This window comes from Heterodontus francisci, chromosome 36 (assembly GCF_036365525.1).
Source record: "Heterodontus francisci isolate sHetFra1 chromosome 36, sHetFra1.hap1, whole genome shotgun sequence".
Lineage (NCBI taxonomy): Eukaryota > Metazoa > Chordata > Chondrichthyes > Heterodontiformes > Heterodontidae > Heterodontus > Heterodontus francisci.
Window position 1 is genome coordinate 29869322 of NC_090406.1, and position 24692 is coordinate 29894013.

The window sequence follows — 24692 nt, forward strand, 5'->3', positions numbered from 1 at the left end:
TCCCCTCCAAGCCACACACATCCTGACTTGGAACTATATCTCCATTCCTTCACAGTCGCTGGATCAAAATCCTGGAACTCCCTCCTTAACAGCACTTTGCGTGTACCCAAACCACATGGGCTGCAGCGGTTCAAGAAGGCAGCTTACCCCCATCTTCTCAAGGGCAATTAGGGATGACCTTGCCAGCGATGCTCACATCCCATGAAAGAATAAAAATAATCTTTTACATGAGACCTTAAATGGAACCCTATCTGCCTGTTCCTATTGTGGAACTACTCTATGAGCAGAAAAGTTCTCCCAGTGTCCTGGCCAACATGGGCGGTACAGTGGCGCAGTGGTTAGCACCGCAGCCTCACAGCTCCAGGGACCTGGGTTCAATTCTGGGTACTGCCTGTGTGGAGTTTGCAAGTTCTCCCTGTGTTTGCGTGGGTTTCCTCCGGGTGCTCCAGTTTCCTCCCACATACCAAAGACTTGCAGGTTGATAGGTAAATTGGCCATTAGCAATTGCCCCTAGTGTGGGTAGGTGGTAGGGAAATATAGGGACAGGTGGGGATGTGGTAGGAATATGGGATTAGTGTAGCATTAGTATAAATGAGTGGTTGATGGTCGGCACAGACTCGGTGGGCCGAAGGGCCTGTTTCAGTGCTGTATCTCTAAACTAAAACTAAACATTATTCCTCGACCAACACAGATTAACAGGTCATTTATCTCATTATTGTTTGTGAGATCTTGCTGTGCTCAAATTGGCTGCTATGTTTGCTCTCATAACAACAGTGACTGCACTTCAAAAGTAATTAATTGGCTGTGAAGGACTTTAGGATGTCTGGAATATGTATAATATCCATTTTGTTCTTTAATTTCCCTACAGTTGTATTACGATGCAATGTTCCCAGGCCTGCCTATGAGCTGCTTTCAGTAGCCTCACACAGAGACTGGTACTAGGTGGCATGACAGACTGATGGGTAGCAGGCTCTTTAAGGTTGATGTTCCTGCACTCTAAAGGTGAATGAGCTTCTCGCTTTACTCCCAATACACTGTGCTTCCATACCAGAGGTTGAAAACGTTGAATTGAACTTTCCAACCTCAGTCAAACTAGTCTTTCAATTCAGATCAAATGCAATTGAACAGCTAGTTCAAACTGAGTAAGTGAACCACATCCAGTAAACCTAAGCTGAGCTGGATCATAAACATAGGGGTGTATAGAGGGAGCTTTACTCTGCAAATAACCCCTGTTATATAATTCCAGTTGTAAGCAGTGGATGAACACCCCTTGGTATTGTTCTATAGTGGGTGTATAGGGTTGCATCCCTTGATCTGTGTAGCATAGATGGTATACGTGTTAGGTGTACCCACTATGAACCCACCCAGATGCCACCCCACTCTCCCCATACCTTTAGGCAACATAACCCCATACGAATGAAACATGTAACGCAATTGTATTAAAATCCAACTCCCGGAGCCGTCCAAGCTCCTAGGAAATGGCATGTGGAGTAAAAGGTGCAACTGTGACAAACAATCAAAAAAACTCTTGCCGAGTGAATCCAGATCAACCCTCCATATAAACGCTTCCTGTGCAGTGAGGCCAGGATCAGACGACTTGCACAGGCAGGTGCAGTTTAACCGGGCTAATCTCTCATTCAACAATAAACTGCAATTGGAAATAATACACAGCAACAGACCCACTCCCTGGAATGCAGCTTCAGTGGGTTGGTGGCTACTGACATGTAACTGACACAATCAGAAATTCCAATCTCAGCACTGCTGCTATTCAAGCAAGTGACAACGTGTCACTAAAAGCACAGCACCAAATAATGTTCATTCAAAGAAGCATTTTTCTGCATTTGGTCTCCTGAAATGCATTTCCTGCTTGCTGGAGTACTGTTACCTGAGCCATCGTTCCAAGAGTGAGCCTAAACATGGAATGCAGGCTGGTTATTCAACTGTGGAACCATCACAGCACAGCCTGATCCAGTTCACTCCTGGCGTCCATTTATGGGCCCATGTCTATGGGAGGGATGAGTAAGTTAAGCAGATTCCACAGTATCAGACTGGGCCTCCTTGTATATTCTTGTTCATTTAGTTAGCCAAAGGCTGAGTGGAGCCAGACAGCCACAGGGTTAACCAGACAATCCATTCCACTTGGCAGAGAGAGTGTTAAAAATTATTCCTTGCTATGTAGCTGCTGAGTGGAATCGTTACCCTATGGCAGTCTAGTTCTACTTGCCCTTTGGCTAACTTCACAAACAAGAAGATTGAAGGAGACTCAGTCAGATATTGTAACGTCTGCTTAACCTATTGATCCCTCCCACAGATGTGGGCCTATTAACGTTATTCGGCCGGAATAGCCAGCTCTAACACAGAAAAGTTTCTGAATCCCAGCTAAGTATTTCTGCTCCTATTACCAGCTCAGCAACGAGACTGTGGAAGTTCCCTGCTCTTGTTGTGTTGTTTAGTTGATCTCTGTCTGTTCTGTGGTTGGAGGTAAAGTCAGAGACAAGTCCCTTTGATTAACCAGTCCATGCAGTAAAAGTGCAAGGTTGAGGTTGCTCGCAATCTGTCAGATGGGCTTTTCCTTCTTTTTCCCAGCAATTTTCTCCATTCCTCTTATCTCGGGTGCTGGTTCTTTCTGGCATATGGTCCTGGGGTCCTAGCTGGGGTATGGTCCAATGGACCTAGCTGGGGTATGGTCTTGGGGTCCTTGCCTAGGTATTAAAGGCCACTGTCTAAGGCCCTCCCGCCATGGTATACCGAGTGGATGGAACCCGTGTAAAACCCCTCGGGCTGTATGCACCACAGAATGTTTTACATGTAGCGTAACGTAAATGTACATTGTAAATTTTAACTTGTAATGGTAAGTGTAGTGAGGCACCTCGTGTACAGTATTGAAAGAAACTGATCTGTATTGTCCTTTTATGTAATGCTAAATTTAAACTGTTATGTAATGTATTTTTTCAAATTTCAAGAATAAAGTATACTTACGGGAAAAAAAATTATCCCGGGAACTTGTCCAAGTGGTTATTCTTCATGCATGGGAAGGCTTTTCAAATATTAAGGGGACATAACAGCTGAGCCTGATCCTGTTCTCATCCAACATCCTTTCTGGCAGTTGTCACTGGATAATGATCAGGAACAGAAACTCTGGCTGACTTTGCCCTCTCTCGTTAAGATGCACTAAGGCCATTCTGCTAAAGGTGAAGGGCCATTGCATTTGCTGACTTGGCTGATTATTCCCGGTTATTATTAAATACACCATACTCTATATACTGTGTATGAATTTAGTCTGGAGTGTAACTCTGTTTGCTGATGCTTTCATGGGTCTTATACAAAGCACCAGATGATAAACTGAGGTCAGTCTACATCTGAGTCTCTGCCTCATTCATACAGTGCAGATATAAGCATAGAGTTGATAAAATTTCTCATTGAAAATTTTTAACTATTGATGTTGCAGATAGCTCTGATCTTTCCTTTCAGAGCTACACATAAACATTCAGAATGGAGACAATGGACGGAATGTTATCAGCTGCTCGGAGGCGACTTTGGAGGCGGGAGGGAGGGGAATTTGTGAAAGTTGGGCATCAGGTTGTCTACCCAATGGGTTCCTGTCTCCGAGCGACCTTCCCAATGGCAGACAGGCCTCCCCACTGAGGCGGAAGCGGGGCCTCCTTTAATTCCTCCCTCCCACTGGAGTCATGGCTGCCAGAGGGCCACAGTGTGGCTGCAGGCCATCCTGTGGAGGGGTTCCCCTTTCACAGTCACGGCCTTGCAGCTGTGGCCACACTTTTTCTCCATCTTGAGGTGCCCTCACTCTTTCCTTCCTCCATCAGCAGAACCCAGCTCTCTCGGTGAGGCTGCTGGCCTCGGGCAATCCGATTGGCCCTCATGTTGTGGAGACCGCCGCAGGGCTTCTGGCAGCGGTCTCTCAGTTTGCCACCTCCAGGAAGACTGTGCAGGTGGGCAGGACTTGGACACCATCGGGGGCAGGATCCGCATTTGGTCCCGAGGCCTGAGAATTTTCCAATATGGTAAGATTCCACCCAATGTCTGGAACAGTGGAAACTTGCCCATTAAGTGGCTACTGCTGAGTCAGTGAGGGTGCACACCTCGATTAGAATCTGAAGGACTCATTCAAAAGCAGGTCCAAAATTAAACATAGTACAGGAGCAGAGGGATACTGAGTGAGACTGCTGTCTCCAGGAGATTGACTCCTTTCCTAAGACTTCACGGTCCATATCCTGTACATGACCTTAAATGTTATTTCTTCAAATTGAAACAACTAGTCTGTCTGGCCACCCCCAGTGCTTTGTGGAAACGATGCAATGTTTCCAGTGCTGGATTGCCAGAAAGTGTATGGAGGGACAGCGAGCTGGTGTGCAGCCTCATACCAGCATAATTACCTGTGATGCTTCATACCTGTTACTTGCTGTCACTAGTTGTAATACAATCTGGTGTTAAAGGATATGCGAAACAATTGCTCATTGCAAATTAATTAACCCTTCATCTTCAAACAAGGCCTCACAATCCACACTGTCCCATTCAGCTTCATGCATAGATTAAAGCAGGTTGGAAAATTCTACTCACTAATTCACTGAAGATGGAGTCTCCAGTTCCAATGAGGCAGAAAAATTCCAAGGAATACCAATCTGCATATCCTATCCTCCACCTTTCACTGTTTTCCTGCTGAACCCTGACCTTTAAGGCTATAGCATGTATTTGTGCCTCAGCGAGTGTTGCTTCTGTGCTAATTAATAATTCACTCCCGATGATTTTACACATAAATCCCACTTGGAACGACTGGATTATTTATCTTTGAATAAACTGTTGCAGATTTCTACAGAGTTTTCATTGCTCCCTTTTTTAAAAGCCATTTTCACATTGAGAGACTGCAGATCCTGTGTCAGAACCTAGGCCCCACTGCATCCAGCAGCGAAAATGATCAGAGTGCTGCTGGGACTAGATCTGGAGTCCTGCGCATAACACGCACATTTGAAACAGGTGTCAGGTGCTGAGATTCAACAAAAAGTGAAACTTGTTTTAGAAGACCTGTGAAGAGAGATCTGTTGTGTGGAGAGACCACGTGTTTGGAGCTACCAGCAGTACAGGGTAGACCACCTGTATGTAATAAACCCCCTGTCCGTCAATATATCAATGACTTGGTGATGAACCAGCGTTAGAACAGCTGCCTGTTAATAGCACTTGAAGTCAGTTCCAAAAGTTCGCATTATAGACAGGATTCCAGTCCCATGACAAACTGCTGATGCAGATTAGAACTGTACTCCGTCCTCCTCCATCCTTCTCACTCCCCACTAGAAATCCAAATAGCATTTTGACAGTAACACCAGTGGTACTTTTCTATGTGCGCCAAACAAACATAGCATTAATACTGAGGGCAAATGCTCAATAGCCCGAAAGAGGCAAATAAACTTCAGCTCTGTTTGCTCTCAAATTGTATTGATTCAATAATGCAGTGAGGATTACTGATACAGATTGGGGTAAGGGTTACTGCTGTAGGTTGGGATAAAGGTTACTGCTACAGATTGGAGTAAGGGTTACTGCTGTAGGTTGGGATAAAGGTTAGTGCTACAGATTGGGGTAAGGGTTACTGCTACTGATTGGGGTAAAGGTTACTGCTGTAGGTTGGGATAAAGGTTACTGCTACAGATTGGGGTAAAGGTTACTGCTACAGATTGGGGTAAGGGTTACTGCTACAGATTGGGGTAAGGTTACTGTTACAGATTGGGGTAAGGGTTACTGCTACAGATTGGGGTAAGGGATACTGCTACAGATTGGGGTAAGGGTTACTGCTACAGATTGGGGTAAGGTTACTGTTACAGATTGGGGTAAGGGTTACTGCTACAGATTGGGGTAAGGGATACTGCTACAGATTGGGGTAAGGGTTACTGCTACAGATTGGGGCAAAGATTACTGCTACAGATTGGGGTAAGGGTTACTGTTACAGATTGGGGTAAGGGTTACTGCTACAGATTGGGGTAAGGGTTACTGCGACAGATTGGGGGAAGGGTTACTGCTGCAGATTGGGGGAAGGGTTACTTCGACAGATTGGGGGAAGGGTTACTGCTACAGATTGGGATAAGAGTTTTTGTTACAGATTGGGGCAAAGATTACTGCTACAGATTGGGGTAAAGGTTACTGCTACAGATTGGGGTAAGGGTTACTGCTACAGATTGGGGTAAGGTTACTGTTACAGATTGGGGTAAGGGTTACTGCTACAGATTGGGGTAAGGGATACAGTTACAGATTGGGGTAAAGGTTACTGCTACAGATTGGGGTAAGAGTTACTGCTACAGATTGGGGTAAGGGTTACTGTTACAGATTGGGGTAAGGGTTACTGCTACAGATTGGGGTAAGGGTTACTGCGACAGATTGGGGGAAGGGTTACTGCTACAGATTGGGGCAAAGATTACTGCTACAGATTGGGGTAAGGGTTACTGTTACAGATTGGGGCAAAGATTACTGCTACAGATTGGGATAAGGGTTATTGCTACAGATTGGGGTAAGGGTTACTGTTACAGATTGGGGTAAGGGTTACTGCGACAGATTGGGGCAAAGATTACTGCTACAGATTGGGGTAAGGGTTACTGCTACAGATTGGGGTAAGGGTCACTGCGACAGATTGGGGGAAGGGTTACTGCTACAGATTGGGGCAAAGATTACTGCTACAGATTGGGGTAAGGGTTACTGTTACAGATTGGGGCAAAGATTACTGCTACAGATTGGGATAAGGGTTACTGTTACAGATTGGGGTAAGGGTTACTGCTACAGATTGGGGTAAGGGTTACTGCGACAGATTGGGGGAAGGGTTACTGCTGCAGATTGGGGTAAGGGTTACTGCTACATATTGGGGTAATGGTTACTATTACAGATTAGTGTAAGGATTGCTGCTGTTAGCTGGTGTAAGGGTTACTGCTGTAAGTTGCATTTCTCTCAGAAACAACTGCTTCACTTCCTGAAGGAGATCAGAACAAGGTATTTGCTTCCTGCTAGTCCTATTGTGTTGTAATATTTATAGAAAGTACATTCAGCTGTGCCACCATCAGAAAAGAGCAGTCTGAAGCTGATCACTAATTTTCTCCGTAGGCTGGATCGACAATTAACATAGTGCCACTTCAGATAGGGAGGAAATAGCAGAGGCTCTGACCATCATTTTCCAATCCTCTCTGGCTACAAGTGTGGTGCTGGAGGACTGGAGGACAGCAAATGTTGTGCCATTGTTTAAAAGGGGAGGAAGGGATAGACCGAGTAATTACAGTCAGCCTAACCGACTCCCCTTTAACAATTCTGTTTGTAATATCCTGAAAAAACTCTGACAGGCCCGTCAAACATGATTTCCATGTTGACTATGCCCAATCAGATCATTATTATCCAAGTGTCCATTTATCACATCCTTTAGAATAAATTCTAACATTTTCCCAATGACTGACGTAAGGCTAACAGGTCTGTAATTCCCTGTTTTCTCTCTCCCTCTCTTCTTAAATAGTGGGATGACATTTGCGATCTTCCAATCTGCGGGAACCACTCCAGAATCTATAGAATTTTGGAAGATGATCACCAATGCATCTATTATCTCCATAGCTACCTCTTTCAACACTCTGGGAAGTAGAATATCAAGTCCTGGGGACTTAACCACCTTCAGCCCCATTAATTTCTCCAATACAGCCTTCTTACTAATACTAATTTCCTTCAATTCCTCATTCCCTCTAATCCCTTAGAGCTCTAATTCTGGAGATTTCTGGTATCATCCTCAGTGAAGACAGACACAAAGTAATCATTTAGCTTCTCTGCCATTTCTCTATTCCCCATTATAAATTCTCCTGACTCTGCCTGTAATGGACCCACATTTGTCTTAGCCAAACATTTCCTTTTTACCTACCTATAAAAGCTTTTACAGTCCATTTTTATATTTTTTGCTAGCTTACATTTATATTATATGCGCCCTTTCTTTATCAGTTTCTTCATCCTCCTTTGCTGTATTCTAACATCCTCCCAATCCTAAGGTTTACTACTATTTCTGGAAACTTTATAGGCCTTTTCTTTTAACCTTATACAATCCTTAACTTCCTTTGTTATCCACGGTTGACTGCCATTACTTTTGGGGTTTTCATGTCTTGAAGGAATGTATAGTTGCTGTAAACTATGTAATATTTCTTTCAGGCCTATCCATTGCCTATGCACTGTCATACCTTTTAATGTATTTTCCCAATCCACCTCAGGCAATTTGCCTCTCATACCTTCATAATTTCCTTTGTTCAAATTTAACACCCTGGCTTCAGACTGAACTACCTCACTTTCAAACATAATGTAAAATTCTATCATATTATGGTCATTCATCCTTAAAGGTTCTTTTACAACAAGATTATTAATTAGCCCTTTCTCGTTACATAATATTAGATCTAAAATAGCCACGATAGGAAGAACCTATTTCCCTTAACAGAGAGGTCAAGTAATTGACAGAAGAATTAGAGGAGAAAATTTTCACCCAAGGGTGTTGGGGATCTGGAACTCACTGCCTAAAAGGGTGGTAAAGGCAGAAACCTTCATCACATTTTAAAAAGTACGTGGATATGCAGTTGAAGTCTCATAACCCACAGGGCTATGGACCAAGAGCTGGAAAGTGGGATTAAGCTGGATCACTCTTTTTTGGTCAGCACAGACAGAATAGGCTGAATGGCCTCATTCTGTGTTGTAATTTTTCTAAGTTTCTTAACACAGTTTGCCTCCCTCATGCTGGTGTTATGATTTGATATGAGAAATATAAAATGGCCAGAACAAGCAGCAAACCTGAGGATTGGGAGCAGTTTAGAATTCAGCATAGGACGACAAAGGGATTGATTAAGAAGGGGAAAATAGAGTATGAGAGTAAGCTTGCAGAGAACATAAAAAATGACTGTAAAAGCTTCTATAGATATGTGAAGAGAAAAAGATTATTGAAGACAAATATGTGTCCCTTACAGTCAGAAACAGGGGAATTTATAATGGGGAACAAAGAAATGTCAGACCAATTAAATACATACTTTGGTTCTGTCTTCACAAAGGAGGACACAAATTACCTCCCAGAAATGTTGGGGAACATAGGGTGTAGTGAGAAGGAGGAATTGTATGAAATCAGTATTAGTAGGGAAATGGTGTTACGGAAATTGACGGGATTGAAGGCCGATAAATCTGCAGGGCCTGATAATCTACATCCCAGAGTACTTAAGGAAGTGGCCCTAGAAATAGTAGATGCATTGCTGGTCGTTTTTCAAAATTCTATACACTCTGGAACAATTCCAATGGATTGGAGGGTAGCTAATGTAACCCCACTATTTAAAAAAGGAGGTAGAGAGAAAACAGGGAATTATAGACTGGTTAGCCTGGCATCAGTAGTGGGGAAAATGCTAGAGTCCATTATAAAAGATGTAATAGCAGAGTACTTGGAGAACAATGACAGGATCGGACAAAGTCAACATGGATTTGTGAAAGGGAAATCATGCTTGACAAATCTACTGGAATTTTTTGATGATGCAACTAGTAGAATAGATAAGGGAGAACCAGTGGATGTGGTTTATTTGGACTTTCAGAAGGCTTTTGATAAGGTCCCACATAAGAGATTAGCGTGCAAAATTAAAGCACATGGGATTGGGGGTAAGGTACTGACATGGATAGAGAACTGGCTGGCAGACAAGAAACAAAGAGTAGGAATAAATGGGTCTTTTTCCGAGTGGCAGGCAGTGACTAGTGGGGTACTGCAGGGACCAGTGCTAGGCCCCAGTTATTCACAATATATATTGATATAGATGAGGGAATTAAATGTAATATATCCAAGTTTGCAGATGACACAAAGCTGGGTGGGAGTGTGAGCTGTGAGGAGGATGCAGGGAAGCTCCAGTGTGATTTGGACAGGTTGAGTGAGTGGGCAAATACATGGCAGATGCAGTATAATGTGGATAAATGTGAGGTTATCCACTTTGGAGGCAAAAACAGGAAGGCAGATTATTATCTGAACAGCGATAGATTGGGAAAGGGGGAGGTGCAGCGAGACCTGGGCGTCCTTGTGCACCAGTTGCTGAAAGTAAGCATGCAGGTGCAGTAGGCAGTTAAGAAGGCAAATGGTATGTTGGTCTTCATAGTGAGAGGATGCGAGTACAGGAGCAGGGATGTCTTGCTGCAGTTATACAAGGCCTTGGTGAGGCCACATCTGGAGTATTGTGTGCAGTTTTGGTCTCCTTATCTGAGGAAGGATGTTCTTGCTATGGAGGGAGTGCAGCGAAGGTTCACCAGATTGATTCCTCGATGGCAGGACTGACGTATGAAGAGAGATTGGGTTGATTTGACTTGTATTCGCTCGAGTTTAGAAGAATGAGGAGATCTCATAGAAACCTATAAAATTCTATCAGGACTGGACAGACTAGATGCAGGAAGGATGTTCCCGATGGCGGGGGAGTCCAGGACCGGGGGTCACAGTCTAAGGATAAGGGGTAAGCCATCTAGGACTGAGATGAGGAGAGATTTCTTCACCCAGGGAGTGGTGAACCTGTGGAATTCTCCACCACGGAAAGCAGTTGAGGCCAAATCATTAAATATATTCAAGAAAGAGTTAGAAATCGTTCTTAGGGCTAAAGGGATCAAGGGATACGGGGAGAAAGTGTGAACAGGGTACTGAGTTTGGATGATCAGCCATTATCGTATTGACTGGCGAAGCAGGCTCGAAGGGCCGAATGGCCTACTCCTGCTCCTATTTTTCTATGTTTCTATGACCTTTTGCACCAGTGCTGAGGTGGCACAGTGGCGCAGTGGTTAGCACTGCAGCCTCACAGCTCCAGGGACCCGGGTTCGATTCTGGGTACTGCCTGTGTGGAGTTTGCAAGTTCTCCCTGTGTCTGCGTGGGTTTTCTCCGGGTGCTCCGGATTCCTCCCACAAGCCAAAAGACTTGCAGGTTGGTAGGTAAATTGACCATTATAAATTGTCACTAGTATAGGTAGGTGGTAGGGAAATATAGGGACAGGTGGGGATGTTTGGTAGGAATATGGGATTAGTGTAGGATTAGTATAAATGGGTGGTTGATGGTCGGCACAGACTCGGTGGGCCGAAGGGCCTGTTTCAGTGCTGTATCTCTAATCTAATCTAATCTAATCTGAGAGACCTCCCTGTCAGGGATTGCAGAGATGTACATGAACCAGATCCAAATAGGAGAGTGACAAGTCCACTAACTGGATGGAAATGTCACCCGCACGAATCATACCAACTGAATATTCCACAGTTAAATCTATGCAAACAGGAGAGATTCACAAATTATGTACAATCTCAGTCATGTTGCTAGGGCCAAAGGGGTTCATGGTCAGTTACTGGAGGGTGCATCATGCAGGATTGAAGAGACGGCAGAATGTTAATGAGCTGCAGCTATTCCCAATCACGAGCACAGGGTCACGGATTCCAATTGTTTTGAGTTCCGCCCTCTAAAGGAAACATCTGGGATTAAAACAATGCAGCAGCTCACACATATCCTTCTGTCAGTCACTTTGCAAAGTTCCCACGGACAAAAGGGTGAAAATGATACTCCAAACTAACCTTCAATTTTTCCAGTTGCTTTTTGAAGGACAAAGATTTCCAATGTCAAGTGGATTTTATTTAAAATCAAGGATTTCTTTTTAATCTCTCTATCACACACACTCACACATGAAGTCACTGCGTCTGTTCCATTCATCAGTTACTTGCAGGACTGCAGACACCTCCAGAATCACAAGGAAATGCTCATCGTCACTCACCCATACAAAATATCCTACAGGCCCCCAAACTCCATCCAACCAAGACTTAATCATAAGAAAAGAAAATAACAACATAAGAAATAGGAGCAGGAGTCGGCCATACGGCCCCTCTCTGAATTGCCTCCAATACAAGTATATCCCGTCTTAAATAAGGAGACCAAACCTGTACACAGTACTCTATGTGTGGTCTCACCAATGCCCTGTACAGTTGTAGCAAGACTTCTCTACTTTTATACTCCATCCCCCTTGCAACAAATGCCAACATTCCATTTGCCTTCCTAATTACTTGCTGTACCTGCATGCTAACATTTTGTGTTTCATGCCAGTATCCTCTCTGAATCTAACCCACATGTTGGTCAATTTTTGTGTGAAGAATTTCTTGATATCAGTCCTAAATTTGACTTTCACGAACTTGTGCCCCTTGTCGTATTGTTCAAGGTTTAATTTGTAGTGTCCCAGATTTATCTTTTTTAAACTGTTTAATACCTTCTCTCCCTCCATGAGGATCCTTCTCCATCACCTCCTTTCAAGTGTGGAATGTCTTTTTTCTCAAGTCTTTCCTCATAACTCAGCCATCCACGCTATGGATCAGTCACATGACTCTTCTCTGCATTGCCTCCAGGCACAAATGTCTACTCTGTAGCTCTGTGATCAGGACAGTACTCAAGGTGTGGTCTGATAAGAGAGCAATACAGTTTGAGCACCAATTCCTCCTATTTGTACTCCATTATTTTGGCCATGTCATGTGAAGTAGGAAGTCTAATAACATCCCTAAACCTGATTCAACTAGTTTAACACCACTAAAGGGATATATATGCTGCCTGTTCTAATTCCTACGTGTGGCACACCTCTTTCAGAATGCACCATTGATGTTCTTTGTTTGACTGAGGTAATGTTGGCATGCTAGTTTTACACCCACAGTTCTGCCAATTGTTGGTTCAGTTAGATTCAAAAACACTCCAGTGCACCTAAAGGTTTATAATATCCACACAATGCCTTGCGTTAAGTTTGCACCACTCCAAACAAATAGCTTCCCCGAGCCACTAGTGATTTCATTTATATCACCCCCACAAGGCCTAACAGTTATTGATAGATCACCAGCAAGAAAAAGTCAATGTTGGGGGAACATTATCATCAAGGATATAGGAGGGAGCAAGAGTAGAATTGCAGAAACTCATTGTAAGCAAGCCAGGGGATAAAGGCCTGCTTGGGTCTACAAAAACAAACCTGACCCGAGCCCGACCCGGCCCGAGTCCTTCCATTTTTTTCCCATGCCCGACCTGACCCAACCAGCAGTTAACTTACCTTCCGTTTTACACTTTGTTGCTGATCTGCACAAGCTTAAAATAACTGTAACAAATCACCTTTCTAGTCCAAAAATTTAATTAACTTTGGAGCCACTTACCTGTGATAGAGCGTGTCCAACCCAGCCCGACCCGAGCCCCAATGCCGGACCCAGAAGTGCAACCCGACCCGACCCGAACCCAACACGTGTTGTCGGGTCCCATCGGGTTCGGGTCAGGTAGCAGGCCTTTACAGCGGGGGGCGCTATTAATAGCAGGTTGATGTCAAATAAACCACACAGTGCCCTCGTACCACACTTTGCCAGTACATTGTTGCAGACAGATCCTACCATCAAAAGCTTCCCAACCGAATACAATATCTCAGGTTGCGAGTAGGAAGGTTTGCAATACTGAGGGTGCAGCATATACTCAGCAGACAAATGAAGAGAGTGAATGAATTCTGAATGGAAATCCCAGGGTCTAAGAATAAAGACTAGGATAAAGTGAACAAATCACGAGGATGCCCTAAATATTGCGATATTTCAGAGGGAAAATGTTGAGGATGCCTCTCAGGATTGTCCTGGAGGCTTTATTTTTTAAAATCAGGATTCAAATGCTCAGGATCTCTGGTCTCAACAGAAGAAAGATTCATTTTGACCAATTGGAACTTCCTAATTTTTTAGGTTCACCTACCCCTCAGGCAAGAGGCCAATGTTTTACAGGAAGAATCGAGATCTGATCAGATGTCCTATCGGTTAAGTTTCTTGAGCAGTGAAGAACTCTCCCACATTCAGGGAACTCTGAAGGGAGACTTCTCCATTCCTGGTGGTGTTTAATCATCAACTCTGGTAATCTTTTAGTTTTGAGTCACAGTCACTGCTAGGCTTGAGAGAGCCAGCTCCCACCATCAATATGTCATTGCTCTCATTGAGAGACCTCCATGAACAGTTGTCCTAAATGGGATCTACTGTGCCTTTCTCCCCTTACTCTGTCACTCTGGTCATCCCAGCCAAGTTTCACAAGGATTACCCACATCCAGCCCAGCTCTGGTTTCAGCAATTGCTATCCCTTCTTTCAGAGGTGGTCATCTTTTCCCAAGAGAATTAGGAAATATTCCACTAATAGATCCTGCCACAGAACCTTTACCAAGTGTATGCATTGTAGCATTGACACTGGCAGAAAATGGAGACAACAGGGAGTAAGATCAGTGGACACACACACACACACACACACACACACACACACACACACACACACACACACACACACACACACACACACACACACACACACACACACACACACACACACACACACACACACACACACACACACACACACACTCACAGGCTAACACAGATCAGCAATTGTACCGGAGTCGTTTCTGCTCTGAATTACTTGCTGCCTTTTCCCAATTAATCTGCAACAGCTTTCAAAAGAGGGGATTTTTCTATTTCCAGTACATAGCTTGAGGCTAATTAGAAATTTTGAAACACTATTGTGGCCAGACACCAGTTAACTACAACAGCAGGAGAATAAGTAGAAATGTGCTCCAATTAGAGATCCCACAGACTGATAGCTATTTAATTTAACAGTCAATACAGCATTCAGCTCACAACAGTTGACAACCTCTCCTTTCTCTTTGGGCTGTTGTGCTGTATCCGGCTGGCCGGACTGTCTACACAGAGCTCTCCATTTGTATCTCTCTCACAAGTCGCTACTGTGGGCTGGATGAAGGCAACTATTGATTCTCTGCCACTTCAGGAACTTTCACTGTTAAAAATCTGGCATCGTCTAATTGTTCCATTGTTGCTGTCTTGTTCGCCTCCAATTAAAGTTCACATTCCCAAATGTTACATCTTGTAACAGCTGCAGTGCATCGCCCACAACATTCCCAACAAAAAAAAAGCAGCAGAAAACCACATTAAGGACAAATTGCTCAGGGAAGGTTTCAAGCTGAGGCTAGTCGCCATAGGACCCATCTTGCATAAGGAATGCTTTAACTGGGTAATAAGAGCTGGACTTGTGAGAGTCAGCATCGTCCCTCACAACATTTTAACACCTCTTTTACTGACTGACCTGCTGTGCGTTTCCACCATTCTCTCTTCATGTGAGAGACTTAGCAATAGGTCTCAGCTGACTCAAACAGGTGACGTGCCAGTCTTGTGGTTTATCCAATACTGTTGTCACCAACTGTCACAAGACCCACTCTCCACCATCTCAGGCACCTCACGTAAAACCAAGACTTGGCAGGAATACGGGATAAGGCATTGCCAAGGGTTTCACCCATTAAAGAAGCACTGACCACATGAAAAATGTCTGGCAAAACTTTTCTTTGTTTCATTAAAGACATGAAGCACTGATATTTATTACATTCAGTCTCTTGTGTGTGTGACAAGAGCATGGCAAGCATAACTTCTGCCATCAAACAAATAAATCAGCACCCTTCAAGACTCAACAAGTGTCAGAAGGCCAATGGTACTCTGGACTAGTGCACACCTTGCTTGGTGGGGTGTAGTAATTGGAATATGTTTCTTCCTCACTAGTGCAGCAGTGACCACAATAAAGCTTTATATCCTACCGGAGCTATGGACTTAGAGAAAGGTCCAAAGGGACAGGACAGAGCCAGGGACTGAGGAACAGGCCGAAACGGGGACTGAGGGACAGGGCCGAGCTGGAGACTGAGGGACACGGCCGAGCTGGAGACTGTGGGTCAGTGCCGAGCCGGGAACTGAGGGACATGTCCAGCTGGGGACTGAGGGACAGGGCCGAGCTGGAGACTGAGGGACAGGGCCAAGCCGGGAACTGAGGGACAGGGCCAGCTGGGAACTGAGGGACAGGTCCAGCTGGAGACAGAGGGACAGGGCCGAGCTGGAGACTGAGAGACAGGGCCAAGCTGGGGGCTGAGGGACAGGGCCGAGCCAGGAACTGAGGGACAGGGCTGAGCCGGGGACTGAGGGACAGGGCCGAGCCGGGAACTGAGGGACAGGGCCGAGCTGGAGACTGAGGGACAGGGCCAAGCTGGAGACTGAGGATCAGGGCCGAGCTGGAGACTGAGGGACAGTGCCGAGCTGGAGACTGAGGGACAGGGCCGAGCTGGAGACTGAGGGGCAGGGCCGAGCTGGAGACTGAGGATCAGGGCCGAGCTGGAGACTGAGGGACAGGGCCGAGCCGGGGACTGAGGGACAGGGCCGAGCCGGGAACTGAGAGACAGGGCCGAGCTGGAGACTGAGGGACAGGGCCAAGCTGGAGACGGAGAATCAGGGCCGAGCTGGAGACTGAGGGACAGGGCCGAGCTGGAGACTGAGGGACAGGGCCAAGCTGGAGACTGAGGGACAGGTCCGAGCTGGAGACTGAGGATCAAGGCCGAACCGGGAACTGAGGGACAGGGCCGAGCTGGAGACTGAGGGACAGGGCCGAGCCGGGAACTGAGAGACAGGGCCGAGCTGGAGACTGAGGGACAGGGCCAAGCTGGAGACGGAGAATCAGGGCCGAGCTGGAGACTGAGGGACAGGGCCGAGCTGGAGACTGAGGGACAGGGCCGAGCTGGAGACTGAGGGACAGGGCCAAGCTGGAGACTGAGGGACAGGTCCGAGCTGGAGACTGAGGATCAAGGCCGAACCGGGAACTGAGGGACAGGGCCGAGCTGGAGACTGAGGGACAGGGCCGAGCTGGAGACTGAGGATCAGGGCCGAGCCGGGGACTGAGGACAGGGCCAAGCTGGGGACTGAGGGACAGGGCCGAGCTGGAGACTGAGGGACAGGGCCAAGCTGGGGACTGAGGGACAGGGCCGAGCCGGGGACTGAGGGACAGGGCCGAGCCGGGGACTGAGGGACAGGGCCGTGCTGGGGACTGAGGGACAGGGCCAAGCTGGGGACTGAGGGACAGGGCCGAGCTGGAGACTGAGGGATAGGGCCAAGCTGGGGACTGAGGGACAGGGCCGAGCTGGAGACTGAGGGATAGGGCCAAGCTGGGGACTGAGGGACAGGGCTGATGCTAGGACTGAGGGACAGGGCCAAGCTGGGGACTGAGAGACAGGGCCAAGCTGGGGACTGAGGGACAGGGCCGAGCCGGGGATTGTATTTTACTTGCAATGATTTATAAAAATTAGTAGCTCGCCCAGCTAGTACAAATCTCTATATTTCTTTCTAAATGCTAAGAGGACCTAATAGAGTAAAATACTGGCAGAGTCTCAGTTGTTATGAACACATTGTCCTGCCAGGAGGTCTGTGAGTCTGCAGCCAAAGGGTGCGGTATCCGACAGTCTCTCCCCTGGTAGAAGCAGGAAGGAGAATTACTCCTTCTGACATGTACATTAATGCTGCCATGTTGCTGTGCATGTCTGTAACCAAGAGTGATAGCCGCCACCCTTTCCCCCATGCATTGGTGAAGTTGAGGCTTGTATGCATCCCACTAGTGCATTGTGTCAGTGCGTCGTGCAACAGCTCAGCGACCTGGATTTCAGTCACAGTTACGGACAACTTCAGCTTATTCCCCTCAGTTGGGGAACTGGCTGCAACATTGAGTGAAGCTGTAGGGGCAACTATTGCCACGGAGGCTGCCAGGTACTCCACCTCCTATTGCCCTTCCATTCTCTTGCAAACCCACTTTATAGAATAGGTACACTGAGCTACCTACATTCACTCACCTCTACCCCAGTCCAAGCCCAGCAGGAGTGGCCTGTGGGGGCTATAAAATAGACAAGAACAAGTTTAAATGAAGCAGAATCTCTCAGCAATTCATCTGACATTAAATCTTACATCCCTCTGTAACTGGAAACTGTCAAAACGAGATATTTTTGCACCTTCTCATTGCGAGTGAGGCTGAAGTAGGTGGAATTGCATTGCTGTGATATTAGCCAGTCCTGTATGTCCTTAGGCAAGACTCCCCTAGCTTTCAACTGGCATTTGCACTAACATTTCTTCACATTTTTCAGCCTGGGGGAGACAGTCACATCTTGCAATTCTTAAAGTGGCACTGCGTTCTATCTTAAAGGAACACTGTAATCGTTTAAAGGGACAATGTACCGTCCATATGGAAATGTATTTAGCAAACCAAACAATGACCTAATTTGTTCCAGCTGAAGATTAGGTTACACCCAACCAGTTTCACAAGAAAACTCAATATTCTCTATTAAGCAATTACTTATAGTTAGATAGCACCTTCAACATAGAAACATTACCAAGAAAAAAATAGATGAAAAGGTCAAAATGAGCAGACATGGTGGGAGAGATGACTGAAAGCTCGGACAGTTCCAGAGAGCAGCTGAAGGCTCCGACTCCGATGGTGGGTGATGGGTGCGGGGCAGGATGCACGAAAGGCCAGAGTCAGAGGACTGGTGGCACATCAGGGGAGTGGTTCAGAGAGATAGGGTGAGAAAGGCCTTGGATCTATGGATGAGGCGGACACAGTGTAGGTCAGTAAGGGAAGCACTGAGGTAATAGCAGAACATGGGCAATGGAGACCTGACTAAAATGCTATGGGGAAAAAGCAGGGGAGTGGGACTAACTGGACAGCTCTTTCAAAGAGCCAGCACAGTCATGATGGGCGAAATGGCTTCCTGCTGCCCTGTTTCATTCTATGATTCTATGAAGTTCATACCTGGGTTGAAAGGGACACTGAGGTCAAAGGTTAAAAACTGGAAACTAAAATCTTAAGAATTTCAACTGGAATTTTTGCTCCCAAACTTGTCCCGGATTAAGGGGCTAACTCAACCACTTTGTTGGGATCACAGGGCAAGTCTTTGACTGCAACTCCACTTTCATTTATATGAAACAGATGCCGAGGCCAGAAGGTACCTCTGACCCTCTATGTACAGTGGCCCACTCAATGAAAGGCCAAGGATGTACAGCAGAGGAACAAAAACTGTTCACTTGGAGTTTCGCTCAACAAAATCCAGCTTCACAACAGGATGAATTCACGCTGTGATTGGCTCCCCCTGCACATTCGCCCCTACTGTTTTCTGTTTGTTTTTAATAAATTGCTCTATTCATTCCACAGAAGCCTGTCCTATACTGTTGCATTGTGCATTAGGCCCAGGGATCACCCCCTATGCTGAATGTGTAGACTTGTTGTCCTCCTCCCCAAACTCACTACTGCTCGTTTATATTCACAAAGCTTGACCAAGGGCCGGAGCCCACTGTGCACAAACCACAGCTTCTTGCTCCACCTTGCCCTCTGTCCCACCATATTCAACATCAGTGGCACTATACACCGCCTCTCGGCCGAAAAGATCAAGGACACAAGATGATGTAATCCATGAAGTAGCAACTAAATGACGGCACATGTAAGTTTTCCAAGCATGTCGTTGTCAGAGGAAAGAAAGGCGGAGGGAGGTGAGGAGCTTCACAATTTTGTAAGAGACAGTATGAAGAATCGTGATTTCGACACAGTGAGGAATCATGAAGGACAATCGGGTGTGGTTACGTCAAGTGAAACTGTAAATGCTAAAGCCTGCATATTGTTCATGTAGCAAAGTGAAGACAGTGTAAATGTGACCATGGAAGCTTATTTAGCAACCCCATAATACAGGGAACAACAAATCATCATTTTACTGTAGCTTGCAACATACAGTGTTCCTGAAGTACTCACGGTTATCACACACCAGGCTGTGGTTTACAATATTCTCACCAAAAACACACCAGGCTGTGGTTTATAATATCCTCACCAAAAACACACCAGGCTGTGGTTTACAATATTCTCACCAAAAACACACCAGGCTGTGGTTTACAATATTCTCACCAAAAACACACCAGGCTGTGGTTTACAATATTCTCACCAAAAACACACCAGGCTGTGGTTTACAATATTCTCACCAGAAACACTCCTTACAATCCCCTCTTGGACGTTACCTTTATATCGCTCAGATTTTTGCCTGTTTATCATTTCTGGGATTTTATCTATCTATGGTTTACATCAGTTTAAACAGGAACTTTACTCATTACAGTAAATTAAACTCTGTGCACTGCTTCAGCATTCAAACTTTTCACTCTTGTCTCCCTCTCTGGGTATCAGTGAAACAAATGTAGGTTTAAAACCTCGACATTCCTGATCTGGGTTTCAGGCACTTTTCCATTTCCCTCGCCCCCAGTCCGCTGATTGATCTTGAATTTATATATTAATATCTCAGAGATCAGGTCTCAGTGACCCAGCGAACAGGACAGATAGAAATCTCTCTCGCGCTCATTCCCCAGCCTTGGGAATACAGAAATCAGCCAACTTCAATCCCCAACCCGCTCCTTCTGTTGAACGGATGGTCAGAGTTGACCTTACCTTGAAGCAGTAACTTTGTCTCAATGTTGCTGAACTTGCAGCAGCTGCCGGTGTGAGTGACGGGGAAGAAGTTGCAGCTTCTGAACTGATGTCCCAGGGAGGGAGGAGTCCTTTTCCTGACTCAGGCTAAACTGCAACAAGCCCGGAAGCGTGTGGTTGTTGCTGCCTGCAATGTGTGGCTGAGATTATCAGGTTCTGATTTAACTCATCGTTATTGTTATGAATTGGTGTTTCAAGTGTCCCTCATAATTTAAGGAAGCCCAGTTTATCCAGTTCAGTGCAGGTGACCAACTGGGAGACACGGTGGCCCCGTCAGCCCTGCCAGATGTTAACAGCTGTCAGAATAAGCCTGATTGATACATCGGGCAATCTTGAGTGTTCGTCGGCTCCTGAACACATCATCCGCTTTGCAGCGGCTCCTGGTACATGGCTCCTTGACGGTGAGCTGGTTAACATGGGTGGGATAGTTTATAATGGGCTGGCACTGGTCCTTTGATGGATGGTGAAATTTGCCAGCTGACAAAGTATGTGATGTTACCACTGCATTTCAAAGGATGGCAGTTGGCTTTAACCCAAGATAATCTTCGCTCAAAAACTTCAAATTGACGTCTGTGGAGTAAGTGTTCTGCATTGACACAGGTAATGGGTAAAGGAGCAATACAGCTATGGCCAGATCAAATTATTTATTCTTTCACAGGATGTGGGCGTATTTGGCTAGGCCAGCATTTATTGCCCATCCCTAATTACCCTTGGGAAGGTGGTGGTGAGCTGCCTTCTTGAACCGCTGCAGTCTATGTGGGCTAGGGACACCTTCAGTGCTGTTAGGAAGGGAGTTCCAGGATTTTGACCCAGCGATAGTGAAGGAACAGCGATATAGTTCCAAGTCAGGATGGTGTGTGGCTTGGAGGGGAACTTGCAGATGGTGGTGTTCACATATGCTGCCCTTGTTCTTCTAGTTGGTAGAGGTCTCAAGTTTGCAAGGTGCTGTCGAAGGAGCCTTGGTGAGTTGCTGCAGTGCATCTTGTAGATGGTACACACTGGTTTAACTCAGTGGTTCTCAAAGAGCCATCCGCGGACCATCAGGTGGTCTGCGAGGGTCCTTCAAGTGGTCCAGAAGAGTCCTCCAGGTGGTCTGCGAGGGTCCTCCAGGTGGTCTGCGAGGGTCCTCCAGGTGGTCTGCGAGGGCCCTCCAAATGGTCAGCGAGGGTCCTCCAGGTGGTCCACGAGGGTCCTCCAGGGTCCTCCAGGTGGTCTGCGAGGGTCCTCCAGGTGGTCTGCGAGGGTCATCCAGGTGGTCCACAAAGGTCCTCCAGGTGGTCTGCAGGCTGGTCCATAATGCAAGTCACAGTGCCACCCCCGAGGCCAAACGAGAAAACAGGTCAGAACTCTCAGCTTCACCACTCGCGTGATGTCATACAACTAGACCAGCTCCCACATGCGCGGCATGAGTCGTCATAAGTGCAAGCAACAACAGTGTCATTTTATAAGCAAGATTTATGTTATTGTTACAACATACAATTGCAGGATCAGATTTTCAACACTTGTGGAGGTGAAAACAGAGGAACTGGCTGAATGTAGAGGTCGACATGAGACTGAAGATCTCCAGCTTGGAACCAGACATCACTTCACTGGTGTCTTCTCAAAAGCAGCGCCATTCTTTCCTCTAATTCTGATGAGCTTTTGTGCAGTGCCAAGGGAAAGCAGGTGGGGTAGGTCCGGTAGGTGGTCCATGGGGTCTTTTGCCCCACCTAAGCAGCCTGTGGACAAAAAAGTTTGAGAACCACTGGTTTAATTCTATGGGAAAGTCATTGTCACAATGGACATTTCAGCTGGGCTAGATTAACTGCCATTAACACCCAGTGAGATACTTATTATTTAACACTATTTTCTGCTATTTTCCTTTGCTCGAACAGTTTTTGCCATCAAATGCTCCATCCCATTACAGCCTGCTAAATTACAGCCACCAATTCATTGGCCATTCATTGTTCTTTTGCCCCCCTCTTATACTCCCATGTGCTTGGGACCCAGGCTTCCAACTCAGAGGCACTCATCCATTATCTGCTATTTGTTGCCTGGGCTCCCTTTTTATGTTGGCTTCATCATGTGTCTTAGTTTTGGAAGAAGACAGTCTGGATTTTGAGCTAATAATTTCTGGAATGGAACCTGAAGAACAAAACCACAAAATGCTGGAGATGCACAGTCAGTGCCTGTAAGGTGAAGAGACAGTTTATGACATTTGGATGTTATAACCCTACATGAGACTGCAGGTTAAGGGGGGCCTTGAGCTCTGATGAAGGGCTACATACGAAACATCCCAGCCTGTCTTCTCTCTTTACTGCTGCGGATTGGCAAGCTGTGTCGACATAACATTTGCAGACTTTACTTTTCTGGAGTTCAAACATCAGCATTTAAAATTGAATCCTGTTTTTCCATCTATTACTGTGCCTCCTGGTTGGACGATGATCAATCTGAATGATGTTTTATTGAATTTTCATCAGTAGAAAAGTAAATCTCAAAAGTCCATCAATCATCATTCTGTGATGCATGAAACAGTGGATCTCACTATGACCCTATCCCACCCGGAATCCTGCATTGACCCTACCCCACCTGGAATCCTGCACTGACCCTATCCCACATGTAATCCTGCACTGACCCTATTCCACCCCTAATCCTGCATTGACCCTATCCCACTCGTAATCCTGCACTGATCCTATCTCACCCTTAATCCTGCACTGACCCTATCCCACCCGGAATCCTGCACTGACCCCATCCCACCCTTAATCCTGCACTGACCCTATTCCACCCTTAATCCTGCACTGACCCTATCCCACCCGGAATCCTGTACTGACCCTATCCCACCCTTAATCCTGCACTGACCCCATCCCACCCATAATCCTGCACTGACCCCATCCCACCCATAATCCTGCACTGACCCTATCCCACCCGTAATCCTGTACTGACCCTATCCCACCCTTAATCCTGCACTGACCCTATCCCACCCGGAATCCTGCACTGACCCCATCCCACCCGTAATCCTGCACTGACCCCATCCCACCCATAATCCTGCACTGACCCTATCTCACCCTTAATCCTGCACTGACCCTATCCCACCCGTAATCCTGCACTGACCCTATCGCACCCATAATCCTGCACTGACCCTATCCCACCCATAATCCTGCACTGACCCTATCCCACCCTTAATCCTGCACTGACCCTATCCACCTGTAATACTGCACTGACCCTATCCCACCCATAATCCTGCACTGACCCTATCCCACCCTTAATCCTGCACTGACCCTATCCACCTGTAATACTGCACTGACCCTATCCCAGCCCTAATTCTGCACTGACCCTATCCCACCCAAAATCCTGTATTGTTTTGTAAAAGCTTCTGTATTGCCCCCCTAACAGGGGCTGAAAGCAGATGAGAATGGAGTATGGGGGTGAGGCTGGGCTGAGCAGGGGCTCGGACAACCCCCTTTTGATGAGCAGGCACTGAAATGTTCAGCAGCAAGGGGCAGGTGGATGCCCAAGATGTGCCTGGAGTGATGCAGGCACTTCTTGGCCTGGCAAAAATGAAAAGATGTCGCACTGGCCCCACAAATCACTGATGCAACCTCTGCTTGGCAGCCCTGATCAGGACCAGCTGATCTCCAGCCCCTATACGTCTAACTGTCTAATAATACAATTGCTTCAAATACACGGGGTACACACCATAGCCAAGCCTGATCCTGCAGCCAACATCCACACAAAGGTCACTGGATAATGATAGGGAGCACAAGCCCTGGCTGATTTCTCCTCTCACTAGCCAGAAGCACTGAGCACCTGTTGTCGAATCCATACTGCTGCCCACATTGAGATGGGCTATCTCAGCATGCTCTGTATTCAATCCTGGACTCTTTTTACTCTGGAATCTATAGGGTGACACCAGTTAGAGCAAGCAGCTACTAAGCATATGCAAACTGTCCAGAATAATTATGACTAGAAGTCTTTTGGATATTAGTAACTATTTTTATTGAGGTTTTCACCCTAATTACAGCATTGGTGACTCGTCATTCCTGGGATTCTGTGGATTCCTCCTTGTCATTCCCTGCAGTTCCTAAATGGTCTGGCCTGTACCCAGTGGTGATCAAACTAGTGCATTGTGAGTACACGAGCTTCAGTAATTAACCACTTACCAGCTCTTTAACCGAGTAACCAGGATGTCGGCTGCTTTATCTGAAAGTGATATTCCAGGATCAGGATCGGACTTCCGAGCATTCAACCTCCAGTTTGACTTGAAATACCCGGGAGATTCAATTCTGAGGTGGGGGGTGAGATCCAGAGCAGTACCAGCCTCTGTGACCTGAACATTGGTCCGTCGGCCTTGGCTCAAGA

General features: G+C 46.3%; 1 protein-coding gene across 1 annotated transcript in view; it reads right to left on the bottom strand.

Moving 5' to 3' along the window:
* Positions 1–20489, bottom strand: part of kank3 (KN motif and ankyrin repeat domains 3) — a 70159-nt gene extending 49670 nt beyond the window's left edge. The window contains exon 1 of the mRNA XM_068016427.1: positions 20316–20489. The gene's annotated coding sequence lies outside the window, so the exon portion shown is untranslated. The remainder of the gene's footprint in view (positions 1–20315) is intronic.
* Positions 20490–24692: the final 4203 nt, after the last annotated feature.